Source organism: Erpetoichthys calabaricus, chromosome 8, assembly GCF_900747795.2.
Source record: "Erpetoichthys calabaricus chromosome 8, fErpCal1.3, whole genome shotgun sequence".
In the NCBI taxonomy this organism is placed as follows: Eukaryota; Metazoa; Chordata; class Cladistia; order Polypteriformes; family Polypteridae; genus Erpetoichthys; species Erpetoichthys calabaricus.
Genome location: NC_041401.2, coordinates 92,654,696 through 92,671,525, shown reverse-complemented (window position 1 = coordinate 92,671,525; position 16,830 = coordinate 92,654,696). Strand labels below are relative to the sequence as shown.

At 35.1% G+C, this 16,830-nt stretch overlaps 1 protein-coding gene and 1 long non-coding RNA gene across 2 annotated transcripts in view; one reads left to right on the top strand and one right to left on the bottom strand.

The window, feature by feature from the left end:
* Positions 1 to 14,137, top strand: part of LOC127529003 (uncharacterized) — a 194,411-nt gene extending 180,274 nt beyond the window's left edge. Inside the window, exon 2 of the long non-coding RNA XR_007935684.1 lies at positions 13,464 to 14,137. This is a non-coding gene — a long non-coding RNA (uncharacterized LOC127529003). The remainder of the gene's footprint in view (positions 1 to 13,463) is intronic.
* Positions 1 to 16,830, bottom strand: part of ksr1b (kinase suppressor of ras 1b) — a 192,048-nt gene that overhangs the window by 151,686 nt on the left and 23,532 nt on the right. The window lies entirely within an intron of this gene.

The following is a 16,830-nucleotide window of genomic DNA, read 5'->3' as shown; positions in this document are numbered from 1 at the left end:
AGCCATCTTAATTAGACTAGGAGACCAATTAATAACAGAAACTGGTTAAACAAAAATCTGCAGCCACACTGGGAACCCAGGACAGAGTTTGGGAAGGACTGCAGTAGACCATTAGATAGGGAAAAACAGCAGTAAGTTAACTTCTAAGTAAAATTTTACTTTATAAAACAAAACACAAGTAATAAAACCTGAAGTTAAAGCAAAATACAAAATTTCCATTAAAACTATAAAATAATAAAAATAATGCTGTCTTAGTGACATAGCAAAAATAGTTAGAGAGCTCTTTTTTATGTAATAATTTAGAGAAGAACAATATGCTTGGCCTTCTCGTTTGTATGATCAAAGTGCTACAGGCTAATTTTTGCATTTTTTCCACCTTCCACTTTAAGTGGAAAGAAAATCTGTAGTTTCATTATTGCTGTTTTTCCTCACTCAACGTCAATCTTTTGAGTCTGCATAACACAAAATGGCAAAACTGACAAAGCACCACTACATTATAGTTATATTTACATTGTATTTTATTTGGCAGATACACTTGCCGTAAATCATTATAACTATCAAGGTTTTAAACTGTCTTTTTTTTTCCTCCAGAGTATTAAAATCAATAATTGTGAAACGTCTTTATGCCAGGAAGACACTGCACAAAAGAAAACATTTTCCACTGGTTGATTCAAATAACAACTCATGTCTCTATAGTACAGATACTATTCAAACATGTCACAAAATACCCAAAACAAACATACATGCTACAGAGTGATTGGGAGAATACATAAGCCAATACGGGGCACTATTTAACATTTTTCACACTATGTAAAAGATGACTTTCTGATTGCTGTCTTCTAAGTCTCATTGTTAATACATTTTTTCAGTCTGATTAAGTTTAGAAATGGAAATACATGTGTCAAAAATTGTACAGTGTACTGCTTTGTAAAACAGTGTGCAATATGCATTGAAAAAAACAAGATAATTTAACAAAACTAATGCTCAAGCAGTTGAGATGACTTTTTTCCTTAACATACAGTATGTTGTAAAAAAGTTGCTATCACTCTGGAAGAGTAATTCTAATGGACATAGAATGCTGGGAGTGTACCACTGACCTGTGCAGTGTGGACAGTAGGGGAAGCTGTAGCCTCACCAAGCCTCAGACATCACCACACAAACACAAGTCCCAGGTTCAAATAAGTGATTTATTAACATACATTCTTCACAATGATCTCCAATGTGCACATAATACCTCTTTTCATTTCCCTCTCCTTCACACCTCCAAGCGAGTCTTGTCCTCCTTCCTCCCAACTCAACTCACCCAGATGTGGCAGGATGGTTCCTTTATCTTGGACCCAGGAGTTCTTCTGGTGTCAGGGGATAGCCCAGTGGAAGTAATTCCAGGTTGGTCGGAAGTCCCAAAGACCACGAAGCGCAGCTCCTAATAGCAGCCCCTGGTGGCACCCAGGGACCCCCACAGGGATGCTCTACAACACTACAACTCCCAGCATGCCCTTCAGGTATCCACTGGTGTACCTGCCTCCAGAGATGCTGCCATCTAGCAGTTCAGGGGAATATTTAATAATTCTGCTCTCCCGTCCATCCTTTAACCTGTCCTCACAGCCAGGTAATGTTCCTTCATCAATTCCTGCCAGGATACATACCCAAATCATAAAGTCTCAGAATGAGATCAGAATGTATATGATGACCTACAGACTACCATAAATTTAGCTGCTGAATTGTCACTTAATTTAATTTTTTTGTAATTATATCTCCTAAGATACAGAAAACTAAGGTCAAACATACTCAATTTGTAAATAGTAATCTATGAAATAAAAAAAACAATAACTACAGGATTGTTTTTTGTCTTGCAGTTCTCTTATTTCGGACCCCAATTAAAAGTATTTTAAACAACACTCAAAAAATAATATTATTAACCTTTAATTCCTTCTTTGAATTATCTGCCGGCTAGAATCAATGCATATCCATCATTTTAGAAATAATTTTTAATTCGAACAGCTCAATACAAAGATGTTGTTATTTTTGGTAAGTATGCAGTTTAGACAGTAATTGTGTCGAAAATATATATTTATTAAGCAGGAGTCATAAATTTAATTACCTTCTAAGCCACCAAATAGCATGCCCATTTCATACTCCTGTTCTGAATATGTACCCAGGAAAAATTAATCAGAAACTGAAAATGTGCAAAAAAACTTCACTTACCATTAATATGGTGTATATACTGTAGTGATCAGAAGAAGTTAAATGCAAACTTAAATATACAATTTTTTTTTTTTTTTAATTTTACAAAGTTGTTAAGAGGTGTATAAAACACTTATAAAAGCACTTATATCTGAAACAACATCTCAGGCTTGGAACGTGACATACATAAGAGTAGGATGTGTAGCACAATAAAACTACCGAGTTCAATAAGCATGACTCAAAAGTTATCAACCAAAGTATTTAGTATCAGGTGGCACAGTGGTTCATGATCCTGCCTCATGTACTGAGTCTCTAATTGAAGTCTCATACCTATTTGCGTATTTTTGTGGAGTTTTAAAATTATTCTCAATTTTGTGTGAGTTTTAATTAAGGTATTCTGATGTTTACACCACATCCCAAAGACAAGCCAATACCCTGTAGAGGTTTACGTACTTCAAGTCTTTGGCCATCTGCAATCATGAGCTACATTTAGCAAGTCTGTGAATTTGTGCTATGTTCAAAGTCCAAAGGTCAAAAGGGTTCACAATGTTATGCATGCAAAGTTTCCTTTAAAAACCTTTAAAAACCTTTAAAGAACACAACATACACATTAATTTCAGCTAAAGGTATGTGAAAATGAAGTCAGTAGTCCAAGATATGTTTGTGGCATAACAAGCATAGGACATCATTCTTTATCTATCATGTCTATAACAGGCATATTCTGAGTAAAATATTCAAACAAACACAAAAGTGCACCATATGAGTGAAGTGCACAAACCACACATCACAAATAAGACTGCACAACAAGACATAACATAGTTGGAGAAGTCTAGAACTTAATTCACAATAGCAAGATAAGAATACAACATTTAAAGAGCACAGACTTTAAATATCAAAACTAAAAAGAAATCTATGCTATAAAATAGACAGAACTGGTCCTCCTAAAACTAAACTATTATTCTTGCATTATATCTCAGATTTACTCTAATCTTCTCATCTGACAAACCTATGACTAATTAAATGTATATATTTTTTCTTGAAACCTAAAAAAGTACCTAGTTGGTTAGAAAAAGCATTCTGATGACCTAACCGCACCAAATGATCAACTCATGACGTATGCACTACCTAAGACAAGCTACGTTTTCTCATAGTAAACACAATATCAAGAAACCAATAACTGTATTTAAGAATGTGGTCTAAAAACTTCTTAAGTGGTAAAAAGGACTAAAATGTATTAAATACTTACATTGTCTTCTTTTTTACATATGATACCAATAATCAAAAAGTCTATTATAAAAGCAGACCTTTTAGAGCTCTTATATTTATTAACAGGGTAAGCCACAGAACTTCAAACATTCTCCAAAGAAAATGTTTAAGGCTTTTTCCAAAATCCCCAGTGAATGTATGTCTGGCAACAGATTATACATTTTATATTTTAAAAGCCATAGAAGAGTATTATATTTCAGTTTTAAAATAAAACATGACTTCTTCAACCAGTTACTTTATTTATATTTGCAGAGATGGGGGCCATCACAGAATATCTGAATAAACCCTATTGGTGCTATAAGACAGAATGCTCCTCTGTTTGCAAACTCTACATGAGGGGTTAGTAGCTTCAATACAGAAAACCTTCAATTACAGCTCAGCATTTTAAACTTTTATTTCAAAGAATGTCTTAGTCAGCACATGTATATTTTTCCTTTTTTTGCTTATCAGTTATGCATTAAATTTAGCAGTCTTGAATTATATAAAGTATATAAAAAAACTACAGTTTTAATGATGATATTATAAAGTATCTCACACATAAGGTGTATTACAAATATCCTTTATTCATTGTCAAGTATAAAATATTATGAGAAGTAGTCATAAAACAAAATAATTTTATGATATAAATACATAAATGATAGTAAGTTTCTAGGGAACATGCATGGAATAGTAGTTTACCACACCAGTTTATCCAGGAGACTGGGTCACTGGCTCTGACCACTATCTGTATGTTCTGCTCATGTCAAATGGAGCATTCTTCCAGGTATTCGGGTTTTCTTCACACATTAAAAAGAAGGACTACTTAGGTTGAGTGATCACTATAAACTGGTGCAAAGTGATCAAATATAGGTGTTAACTTTTGAGTGTATCCTGTGATGGACCAACATCATGTATAGAGTGGGTCTTTGCCTTGTGTCAGATGTTGCCAGGATAAGCTCCAGCTACCCACAACACTAGAATTTTATAATGCGGATTTATGTAAAGAATGAATACATTCACCTTCCACAGCAATGATGGACAGATTTGGTCTGTGACTGAAGAGATTATCTGCAACATTATCACTTGATCATGTGATAATTCATATACCTGTCTTGTACAATGTACGTTACAATGTAGCAACTAACATTAAGTTTTAATATTACCAAGATAAATACTTTTCATTAGTATATACTACAGAATGTTAGAATTGCTAAAACGCAGTGTCATCAAGCATGGTTTTCATATGCCTAACACATGTCACATGGATATTCTCTAACTACAAAGAAAATTTGAACCCACTGATGTTCACCAGAAATTAAGTAATCTATTCATTCCGGTTACATGTTGCGATGAAAGAAAAAAAAAAAAAACAAGCAAATACTTAAACTCATATGTGTACATAGTAATCTAAAAGCATATGAAAAGCTGACAGTGTTACATTTAAGAAATATAACATATAAGCCATGTGGTTTCCGTTAGCTATGGCTCTGTGGCTAATCAGGAGGAAAGAGTGTGTGTATTTGTATTGCGAGTACATCACATGTCTCAATTCATTTTATATTCAGAAATATAAGATTTTACCTTCGCTGCAATTAAATTTAGTATGTTTCTTCACTACAATTGTAAAGCATATTTTTGTCAGAGTTTGAAGCCAAGAATGATCTCCTTGTATTAAGTGTTACTATTATTACAACAATACAAGTACTACAGATAAGTTTACTCACCTAAAAGTTTGCTTGTCTGTCATCTTAAATAAACCATGCCCCTATTACGCTACTGTCCTTCACTTGACAGGAAACAGATTACCAGCTCCCATCCCATTTTCAGAGGTCTTCACTTTGTAGAACATTCTGCACTCCCTTTGCCTGAATTCATCTACATGCTATATCCTTTGCCTGATGCTAGTTCAAAAGCATTCACTATAAGTGCCTTTATATGGCAAGTCAGGGAGAGGTAAACCTTCTTTTATCAGCTTGTGCAACAGATGTACAGTAGATTAAAAGTATTTCTTAAGATATTAATGTATTATTGATAAGCCTAGGAATGAACACCTCATAAACAAAATAAGTAATAGTGATGTCTTGCTTGTGTTTTGTGAATCTATAAAGCAATTTTAATGTACAGCATGAGTCCTTTGAGAAATAGTTTGATGTGGACAGCAATTAATTTTAGGATGTGCTACAAATTGTATTTAAACAAAATATTATTTAAAAAGAACTACTGTACATTAAAGCAGTGATAAATATGAACATCCTAAAACAGTTTTAGAAATATAAATGCTAAACTCTACACTTAGAAAATTTTGGCAAATATATTATTAATTTTAAAATGCTCTGCAATGTAAGACTTCTTCTGCAGTACTATGAGCAATTCTTAACACTGTACTATAGGAAAGATGAAAAGCCTAATCCACTGAAAAAGGACAAGAAAGGACAAGAAAAGAAACACGTCTGAAACCAAATCTAAAGGGAAGTGAAATTAAACAGTATGATGAAAAGGAATCTGTTCTACATGGGAAGTATTGTTACAGGATGAGATTTGAAATTCAAAATCACATTTCTATAGGATGTAAAAGAGATTAACATTTGTTGTTTAACAGTATAAAACTAAATATATGCCAGACAGAGTTGTGACAGAGCATTTACTGGGTAGATAGCCTGTAGAATTTACTTCTGGTAAAAAACTTTGACTTGTACTTTTATGTTCAGGCTCCTGTGTTAACCACGAATTATGCAATTTTTTTTTTTTTTTACCAAACTCTACAATTAGCTGGGTGAAGTTAGCCTAAATAAGCTAAGTGATTCTCAACATTCTTTCTGAGTGAAAGTAACTCCATTTCTCCTTAAAAAGAATGACCTGTCAAAAGTGCAACAATGAAGCACAATTGTACAATACCACTGACAGTTCAAATTTGTAGTTCTTTTAGAGCAACAACACCAATAAAGCATTCCACTTTAATTTGCCTTAATATGATAAATGACACCTGGTCTACACAGTCAAAACAGATTAAACAAAGTCTCTGGACCTGGTTTTATTCTCAAATAGAGGTGTCTTCCGAGTACAGTTTAAAAAAAAAAATAATAACTTGCACCAGGAAATGCAAGTTCACTCAAATTGAAAACTCATTCTAGAATTGTATGGTGGAATAGTGATTAGCACTGCAACCTCACAGACCCAGAGTTACACAAACATATCCATCTACTATATGCTATATGAAAACTCCTTAAAGAGTACCTTTTGTCAACTATATCAATGAAACATTACTTTCATATGACATATACCATCCATCCATCCATCCATTTTCCAACCCGCTGAATCCGAACACAGGGTCACGGGGGTCTGCTGGAGCCAATCCCAGCCAACACAGGGCACAAGGCAGGAACCAATCCCGGGCAGGGTGCCAACCCACCGCAGGACACACACAAACACACACTAGGGCCAATTTAGAATCGCCAATCCACCTAACCTGCATGTCTTTGGACTGTGGGAGGAAACCGGAGTGCCCGGAGGAAACCCACGCAGACACGGGGAGAACATGCAAACTCCACGCAGGGAGGACCCGGGAAGCGAACCCAGGTCCCCAGGTCTCCCAACTGCAAGGCAGCAGCGCGGACATATACCATATGGTCATAATTACATATATTAAGGAAATCAAAGTGAAAAATGAAGACTGTATATTAATAAAAATACAATATAATCTACATCAAATTATAATGGTTATCAATGAAACACAAGTCTAAATTTAATAAATTCTAGCCTTTAGACTACTGTCTCTCAACTGGTAGTGAGTTATACATTGTTACTGGGTGTAATAGCAAGGAGCGAAAAAAAAAAAAAAGCCAGGCATGACAACCACGATCAAAGGAAGACAGAAAGAGAAAGCAAATGAAAAACACACTTTGAAAGAGAAAGAGTTAGAAGCTACCTCAATTGCAAGTGCTTTTCAAAGTTTGAGGTATCCCATCTAATACTTAAAAATCATGCAAGATTTCACGTAATAAAACTTCAGAGTCTTGCTACGTTTTCACGGCAAAAAGGGCCATTATAGAATTAGAAATAAAAACACACAATTTGCTCATGCATTGAAAGTGCAATGCTGAGATCAGTCAAAAGTCTGTTGAGTACGTTGCATGAATGGTAAGATTATTACCTTTTTAATACTGTGCCTTACAAAGCCATGATAAATAAGGGATCTTTGCATTTATCCTCAGTTTGTTATGAACATGGCTACATTTGCCTGTCCAACCATTCAGTTTTTGACTGGCATAATCAGTTCAAAGTTACTGGGAGCTGGAGCCTATCCTGCCTGCACTTGGTACATGACAGGAATTAAACTTTGGACAGGGAGCCATCCTACTATGCATCACTCCAAAATAAAATGTATTTAGTTACTGTTTCAAAATTTTCACATTGGTCAAACCTTGAAAGCACAAGGCAAATCTATCAAATCATTTGACATTCAATCTGTTGACTGAAATGCATGATCTCAGAGATACATGGTTAGTGTGGCTACAGAAACTTCACACTTAATTACTGAAAATCGAATCATCAAGCACTAAATTTGAATTGTTCATTGCATGTTTTGAAACCAAAGTAATGGCTATCATTTTAATGACACCAGAGTGAATGCAATGCCGTCTGCAGTTGTGTCTAATTTCAGCAGTTACACTCAAGTCCACTTCAGTGACTAATTCTATATTAATACACATGCATTAAGCAGTAGCAAAATCTCAACACTTATGTGAAGTAACTTGAAGGCAACACAACAAAGGCTGTTTTATGCAAATTCTGAAATAATCTTAATTTGACATGTTTGATTTCACAAATGTAGTCTTAAAGTTGGGACAAATCTAAAAATGGAGGGAAAGATTTTTTAAAATTAAACCATCAGGTGTGTGACATTTGAAATTTAAATGAATTTGACTTGTGGATTTGATGTTACACTTTAGAAAGTGTTATTAAACAGCAAATGTATATACACTGATGCAATCAGAAAATGTCATAAAACTTACAAAGTGATTTTCTGACCAACCTGATTCGAAAAGTACGTTTTTGCTACAAATGAAATTCAAGCTTTGAAATGTATATTTTTGTTAATTAAAAGTATGGAAATTTAATGATTTCTAATTTTTATTCCATACTAAACCACACTAATTTAAAAATTATTTATGTAAACAAATTAGATGTGCATAAGAAAATTAAGACACACAACCACTCAAAAAATCTGTAAAACCTTTTTGGAACTCCGATATTAAACATATTGGGGAAAATAAAGAAATAAGGCCTTTAGTTTTACCTTTAATGATTTAAGACCAAAAAATTGTATTTAGAGACATTTAAATTCCTAGGAATGGAATGGTAATACAAGAGGTTGAGCACTAGTGTTGATCTAAAGTGTCACAGCACATTTGTTTGATTTGCCTGTGAACTTCTTCAACAAAATTATCCCTGAAAACTAGCTGTGTGGCCAGGTTAGATAATTTTTTTCCCACCACCCTATGGTGCTTTGTGTGGTAGTGTGAAATTACAAAGCTGTAGAAGCCATGTTGGATAGGGACGTCATTACTCAATCTATGCTACCTCACAAAAGTGCAGTACTTTCACGCATGCATACTGTAAACGCTAACGCTTTACACACTCCCTGATCTTCTTCTCATTTATGTAAATAATTTGTGGCATATACAAATTTGCACCCCACTTTTGTTACGAAAAAAAAAAGCCTTGTCATTTGACAGGTACATTAGCTGACCATAGGAAGAATATTATCAAAATACTTCATGTATAGATTCATTGTATTTTGTGTCTTCACTGCTGGATAAAGCATATTATGCTCCTCACTATATATTACAGATGGGGCGGCTGTCCCTGTTACTACCCAAAGTATATAATACTGAACCTTTGCATTACAGGCTCTGTGTGTGTTAATTTTAGTTAAAGATTAGAGATTAGACATTTTTATTGTCACATACAGTGCCAGAGTATAGTGAAACTCATACTCAATCATTTTAGAAGCATACAGCCAGCCATTTGGAGGAATCTGCAATCCCGGTAAGTCAGGTTACCAAACCACAGGAGAGGAGACACAAAAAGAGATAAAGGACTCGGAGTATAATTTTATCTCAGGGAGGCACAGTGACACAGTGGTTAGTATTGCTGCCTCACAGCTCAGGTCAGATTTTTGGCCACATTAATCGGTTCAGCATATTTGGCAGATGTTTTCCTAACCCTTAGGGATGCTTAAAAGACTACTCAAAACTAGTTTGGTTTTTCCTTCCACATACACTTTAAAGAAAATTCAGCAGGGTTCACTCATCACTATTGCTCTACCTGTGTTTTTTTTTTTATTTTAGGTTAACTGTGATAAAAATGGAAAATCCTTTGCTAGATCAAGCCATTATCCTGGGCATAAAATAGCAAACTGGTATAATAATCTAATGTTTAAATTCTGTAAAAACATCAGCACAGTTATATCTAAAGTACCGGTAATCTTTCAAAAGACCAAATGGCATAACACTTCAGTACATAACACTGTAGTTAGTACTGCAAGTATTAACACCTTAAGGTGAGTGCTATTAGTTCAGTTTATTAATTTCTTACTTGCTGTTAATTCAAAGAGTCTTATTTTTCATTCGAGGAGTATTACTGACAAAAACAAAAAACAGCCTATGTCACTACAAAATTGAAATAAAAATTGATGTAAAAAAGTCCTTTCTCAACAACCAACTTTGGTTGTATATGATTTCAAATAGATATTATGGATTGCTGCTGTGATCTAAGTGCTTCTAACTCATTTACACCTCACAAAGCAGTAGCAAATTTCTTTCAAGTAAATAGCTATTAGAAGAAATTCAAACCAGTTCAGAAAGCAGGAAGAACTTAAAAAAAAAAAAAAAAATCAAACTATCAAAACATGCTATATAATCATGAACAAAGAGAAATTTAAAATTCCCCTGGTTTACTGCACCAGACTAAACAGAGTTTTATTGTTACTTATTTTTTATTGGTTTTCTGGGTGAGTTGTTAGTGTTCTCCCTCCAAACCACACCTGTAAATATATTCTTAGCACATCTCACATTTAGCACTGTCCTTCTTTAGATGCTGGTATAGCACGGCTTATTCAGCCTCTAAATGCCCAATGCCTTTTAGGTTAAACTATGATCTATAAAATCAAAGAGATACAATGCCAACATGTCCTCTGAAAATGAATAGACCCAATGCATTCCTGAGAGTTACCCATAGCTAGTTACCATGCAATTTCTGATCGTGCTGCATCCATTCTTTAACCCCATCAGTATCTTTGCTGGGCTTGAGTTCTTCTGTTTTTACTGGGAGAATATTTTGACCTTCCTTTCAGTACACTACAACCTAATTCTCATATTAGTTCCCCTAGATAATTATATTCAGGACATTATCTTGTTTTTTGACATCACTAGCGCATTCAACATATTACAGACAAAACTACTGGAGGAAAAGCTCTGGTCAGTGCAAGTTGATGCTACCACTGTCTCTTGGACAATGGATTACCTAACTGGAAGACCACAATTTGTGCGGTTTAAAAACTGCCTATGAGAACTTTGCTGGCTCCCTTCCTATTTACTTTTAACACTTCAGACTTTAGATACAATTCTAAATCATGTAATTTGCACACATTTTCTGATCACATAGCCACAGTTGTGTCTATCGGCAATGGATAGGAAAATTAATATAGAGCACTAGAGAAGGACTTTGTTAAATGATGCAAACTGAACCACATATAGCTCAACAGTAAGACAAAGGAAATAATCATCGATATTTAGGAGGGTCAAGTACAAATTCAAAACTTCAAGTCCAAAGTCTAAATTTCAGTGTTACCTCACAAACTAAATATTACAGTGGCAAATCCGGTGTCACCTTGCGCATATCATTTTATTAATTTTTACCTTGATAACAGAAAATTAAGTCATAACTTTAATTTCTAAAATGAAAACTACTACCTGTCCCTTAGACCCAGTCACAACAAAAATAGTGAAAAGTTCAATAGCTGTTCTCGCAGTGCCCATTCTTTGAATTATCACTAGTTCATTACTGAATGCCAAAAGGTCAGCTATCAAACTATTACTGAAAGAAAAATAAAAATAAAATCAGAGCTAGAACCACACACATGTCACATATATGGAGCAATATCAACGTTGCCCTTTCTTTCTAAAATACTTGAAAAGGGAGTCACTATACAGTTTCAGCCTCACCTTACACATCACAATTTATTTGAGAAATTCCAGACTGGCTTCCTCACCTGTCACAGTACAGAAAATGTGATGAAAAAAATTCAGCAGTAAACCTTTTATTAAATTTAAGAAACATGTCTGACACCATTGACCATTCTATTTTTACAATTTGACATTTGCAGTTTTGGTTATTTGCGAGTTGGTCTTTAACAATTAAACGGGAATATTTATGAAGCTTGCTGATAAATCACAGAAACTCACAGACAACATGTAATCAAAAAATATATAAACAATATTGAAAATTTACATTTACTCATTTGTCTGACACCTTTATCCAAGAGGCTTCATACAATTGGTTACATTTCTTTTGGTTTTCCAGTTCTCAGGTCAAGTTGTTGCTAAACACTAAGTTGTTCGTGGTCACACAGTGTCAGTAGTGGGATCTGAACCCACAACCTCAAAGTTTGAAGTCCAAAGCCTTAGCAAATACACCACACTTTGTATCACATAAAATCATGTAATTATGTTAATGTTATTAATTATTCATTAGTGTAAGTGAATATTATATATTTAATAGTAAAAAGTTATTTTGTATAAAAAAAAGAGAAGAAGAAGAAGAAGAGTGAGGTGATGCAGCGTGGGTGTTGGGGGTGGTGCTCTAGGGAGCCTCTTGAACCGATACCATCGATAACGTACCTGAGAGATGAGCCTAGCAAATGAGGACACAACACACAAACATAGCAAGGGGTAGGTGAAGTAGTGCTTTAGTGTTTTTATTCAAACCATCAAAAATAGTGTTCAAAAGTGCAGTGCTCTAAACTGTTCAAGAAATACATAATCCAATAAAAACAAAGTCAGATGAATAATCCTTTAAAATTGAGGTTAAAAACATGGCAGGAGTGTATCTTTTAAAAATACAGTCCCTGGTGCATCCCTTTGAAAACATACGTCTTCTCAAACCAAACCAAGTAGGTCATTGCAGCTGAGGAGTCAACTAACTGGCAATTCAGCCCACTTTCTTCACCTGCTCCTAGGCTCAGACCTATGCAGCCTTATGTGGCTTCGGCAGGGGGCTACGCTGAGCCTCCAACTACTGTTGCCAGGCTTGCGTCCCTGCAGTTCATGGCTCCCTTGCAGGACACCTCAATGAGCCTTCCAATTCCCCTGCAACAATGCTGTCTTTCTCTGTCCTTATGCGGTGATAACTCCAATTGAGCAGCACGTCATTCTCTTGTTTATAACAGATCCATTTACCTAATCATATGGTATGTTTGTCTGTGTGTTAGGGGGGATAAAGTATTATTCAAGACTTTTCACATTTGCAGGGGTCTTCCGCCCTTAACCCTTGTGAATGTAAAGGGGTTACTTGTATTTTACAACCAACCATATAACTTCAGTTTTGAAGTGTTTAAACTGGCTTCTGGTTAAGCTTAGCGCCGATTTCAAAATCCTCCTTCTTACATATAAAGCCTTAAAAGGTCAGGCCCTAATTAACTGAACTTGTCATTACTTACAAGCCAGAGTGTACAATAAAGTCTCAAGATGTCAAACTACTAAAGATTTATTACCAAGAGGTAATAAAATAACAGTGGGAGTTTGAACCTTTAGATACAGGGCCCCATGGCTGTGGAATGATCTCCCTGCTTATATAAGAGATGTCTTTTAAATCCAGGCTGAGGACTCACTACTTTCATATAGCATACACTGACTAGAGCTGCTGATTATTTGTTCATATTGCAACTCTGTTTGGCAGTCATTTGTACAGAAATATAAGCATTACAATAATTATGAACCATTACTAACCATCCTGTATTCTGTTTCTCTTCTTAGTATACTGCTGAGGCATTTCGTGCCATTGCTCTACTGCCAAGCTGTTTTCCTGCCCATGAAAAAGACATCCAAGATACTATTAGCCCTGAAAATCAACAGATAGAAAGTTTCGGCTGTAAGGCACTACAGCCCTGCTTTGACTCTACTGTAGAATGCCAAGGAATGGGTGAACAACCAGTTGTCCTAGGTCTTCACAACTCTTTGTCTAAACTATGTCTTTAATTTTCTTTGTTATGTCTGACTGTGGCACTATTTTCTCCTGGGGTGCAGCTGGCTGGACTTTTTGTTTTCCTTTCATGATAAGTCAATTGGGCTCTATTTTTATTGATCAGCCTCAAAATTACTTTGAGTCTCTATGTACTCATTATGTAATTAGTAATGTTTGTATTTGCATATTAGAACTTGTCACAGCATGTTGCATCTACTGTACACTAACAAGAAGAAGCTGAATTGAATATTTCCGTAACCTAAAACAAAATTGTTACTTTTTCTGTAATACCAAGTGAGGATGCATAAACTGGTAAATAAGTGTGAGTATACAAGCCTTAATCTTCAGTGGGGAAAAAAAAATTATCAAAGAGCAAATCTCTGGTTCTTTGTGCTGGATTGTCTCTCACAACAATTCAACACTATGTAAAGATAGAAATTACAAAAATCCCTTTTTAAACTATTGACGATAATATATTTCAATTCATTATAACACTCAAGGTAATGAGAAAAATATTTCAAATCAAAGAAGACCTCCTCAAAACAGTGATGTGTACACAAGTTAAGAGAAAACGATTCCCTTAACAAACCCCCCAAGGCAGGTACACCAAAAACAAAGAAAGTCTGCTCAGTGCTCATCGACTATCATACCGCAGTTATGGCAACCGCACAATAATACCAAAAATAGAAAGCTACATCAGTAACAGCTATCCTGCTGACTGAGAGAGTGAGAGAGAGCGAGCAAATAACTCAAGACAAGACCACTAATTTAGCTACCACAGTATTTGTGTACATTATGACCACTTCTAGGACTATTCTATTTTATCAAATTCTTTGCAATAACAAATCTGATTTTGTGTTAGAAACAAAAAAAAACACTGTCAGAAAAGACAGAAGTATGGCAAACATCACAGTAGAAAGCCAGAATAAAACCTTAAGCTATTATAAACTCACAGTGCCATAGGATCATCTTCATCTTATAATTTTTATCATACATTTGTCAAAAGTAAACTCTTAAAAAACTATGCTATACATACTAGATCTTTGGCGCATAATGCAATAAGTTCAATGTGTTCCAAGAGTTTCATGCACTTTTTCTCCAGTTCAGAACAGATTCTGTTGTGTTGATAAATCAATAGATATTTCCCAAAAGACACTATGTCAACAGACTTGTATTGCAGAGCAGCCATGAACTTTCAGTCAGCAAAAACAAAAATGTTTTGTTATAAGAGTAGTATATACATGCACATTAAATAAGACCCTTCATCCTTCACTCTGTAATGCTCTGTAAACTCAAAACTGCATTTTACCAGCAATCTCTTGCACCTCATTGGGGGTTAGGCACTGAAACTGCTGGTTTGGATTGCTTTTATAATGTTCAGGCTTTTAATCATAACTCCTTCCAAACAAAAAGAATGGAGATCTGTAATTTAAAATAAAGACTGCATTAAAGATGCATTTAATGTAAAAAAAATTTACATCTCAGACAACTAAGGACGTTGTGTGCAATTCCATTATTTATCATTATGTCCCTGTAATTATTTTAATCAATTACATGTGTATTCGCAGTCATACCATAATTGATGTTAAATGAGTTGCTGTGTATTGCTACATCAGGAACACAAGAGATTTAAAAAAAATTACCAGACTTTCATCTACCACTCTTTAAAGCTTACAGTTTTTACATGTACTACTTGATCACATTTTCATCTTTCTATCAATGCTCTACTAAACTGATCACTGTGCCCTAGACTCTAAAATGAAAAACATTTACTAAGAGAGAAATATAAAACAGTGTACAGACACTCACTGAATATGTATCACTTTGCTCCAAATGAATTTCAACCAAAAAGTGGCATTTCGGGCTGACCAGGTTATACAATTTATTTCAAACAATTGACCAAGATGAAAGATTATAGTTAAGTTACAACTTGAACAATTCAGTTCATCAAGCATTCATGTGATATTTTCAACTAAACAACTCAAATATATCATCTGTCTCACAGCACATGTATGCAGCACTACAGTCTTACTTCTTCTCCCTGCCATCTCTCTTCTCATAGAGGGTTACATATCCCTGTCAATTTCTGGGTTGCCTGCCCTCTAGCTTCCTGAGGAAATACTGCATATTTCGGCCCAGACTGCATCTTCCTCTCTCTCCCTTTATGGGTGCCCACCCTGTTGCCCCACTTGGGCACCCTGCACACATATATGACTTCTCCTGCTGCTTTTGTAGATCTTTCCCTCACTCCTAAGTGTCTTTTGTTGGGCATTCTCCGTCCTGTTTTAACCCACTGGAGCCTCAGCTCCTTGTAGCCTCTTGCGTACTTTACACACATCCATTATTAGTAGTAATTATTTTTCAGCATTCTGAGAAGCTTTTAAATATAAAAGGGTAAAGGAGAACTTGTCAAGTATAATAATTCCAAGCAGAGAATACTGTAAGCCATACCACATGCACTTCAGAACAGGTCATCCACCATTTTTTATTCTACATATATTGATCTCTGAATTTGTTGTGGTATCCACAGTCTACTAGTTTATGTCCTAATATGTAAACCCCAACTGTATACATACAATATACTGTGATCTGCTGGGTAAATGAAGTCATATCATACACTGTGTATACAAAAGCCTTATTTAGCGCTACCCTAAACATTTGTATTTTGATGCATTTTAATGTACTTTGATATATTAAAGTGGGTTCATATTATATGCAAACACAAACTGCATGGCCTTCATTCAGGGAAATGCATTTCTACTGGTGATTGGCTATTGATGTATCTAAATAGGCTAAGAACACAGATTCTACAGGAAATTTCCAGCTTAGCCTATCTTTGTTTCCATTTAATGTGGGTTAGCTTTTTCCAGAAGGAAGGCAATATTTCCTTTCCTTGGCTGACCCAACCCCTTCAGTTTCTCTCATCATCCAGCAACCAGCAGTTTCCATGTTTCCTCACTATGTATGTCATCACAAAGAGGAATACACAACGGAACTTCTGTTCTGACTTTCAATCCTTCCAAACTTTGAACAAGGAACTTAAAATCAATACTAATTGTACTGAACTGAACATCAATATAGTGACCAAAAATAATATGAATAAACAGATGCAGTAATTACTTCAGTTCAAAATGTCAAGCTGTATTAATGTTTCTTACC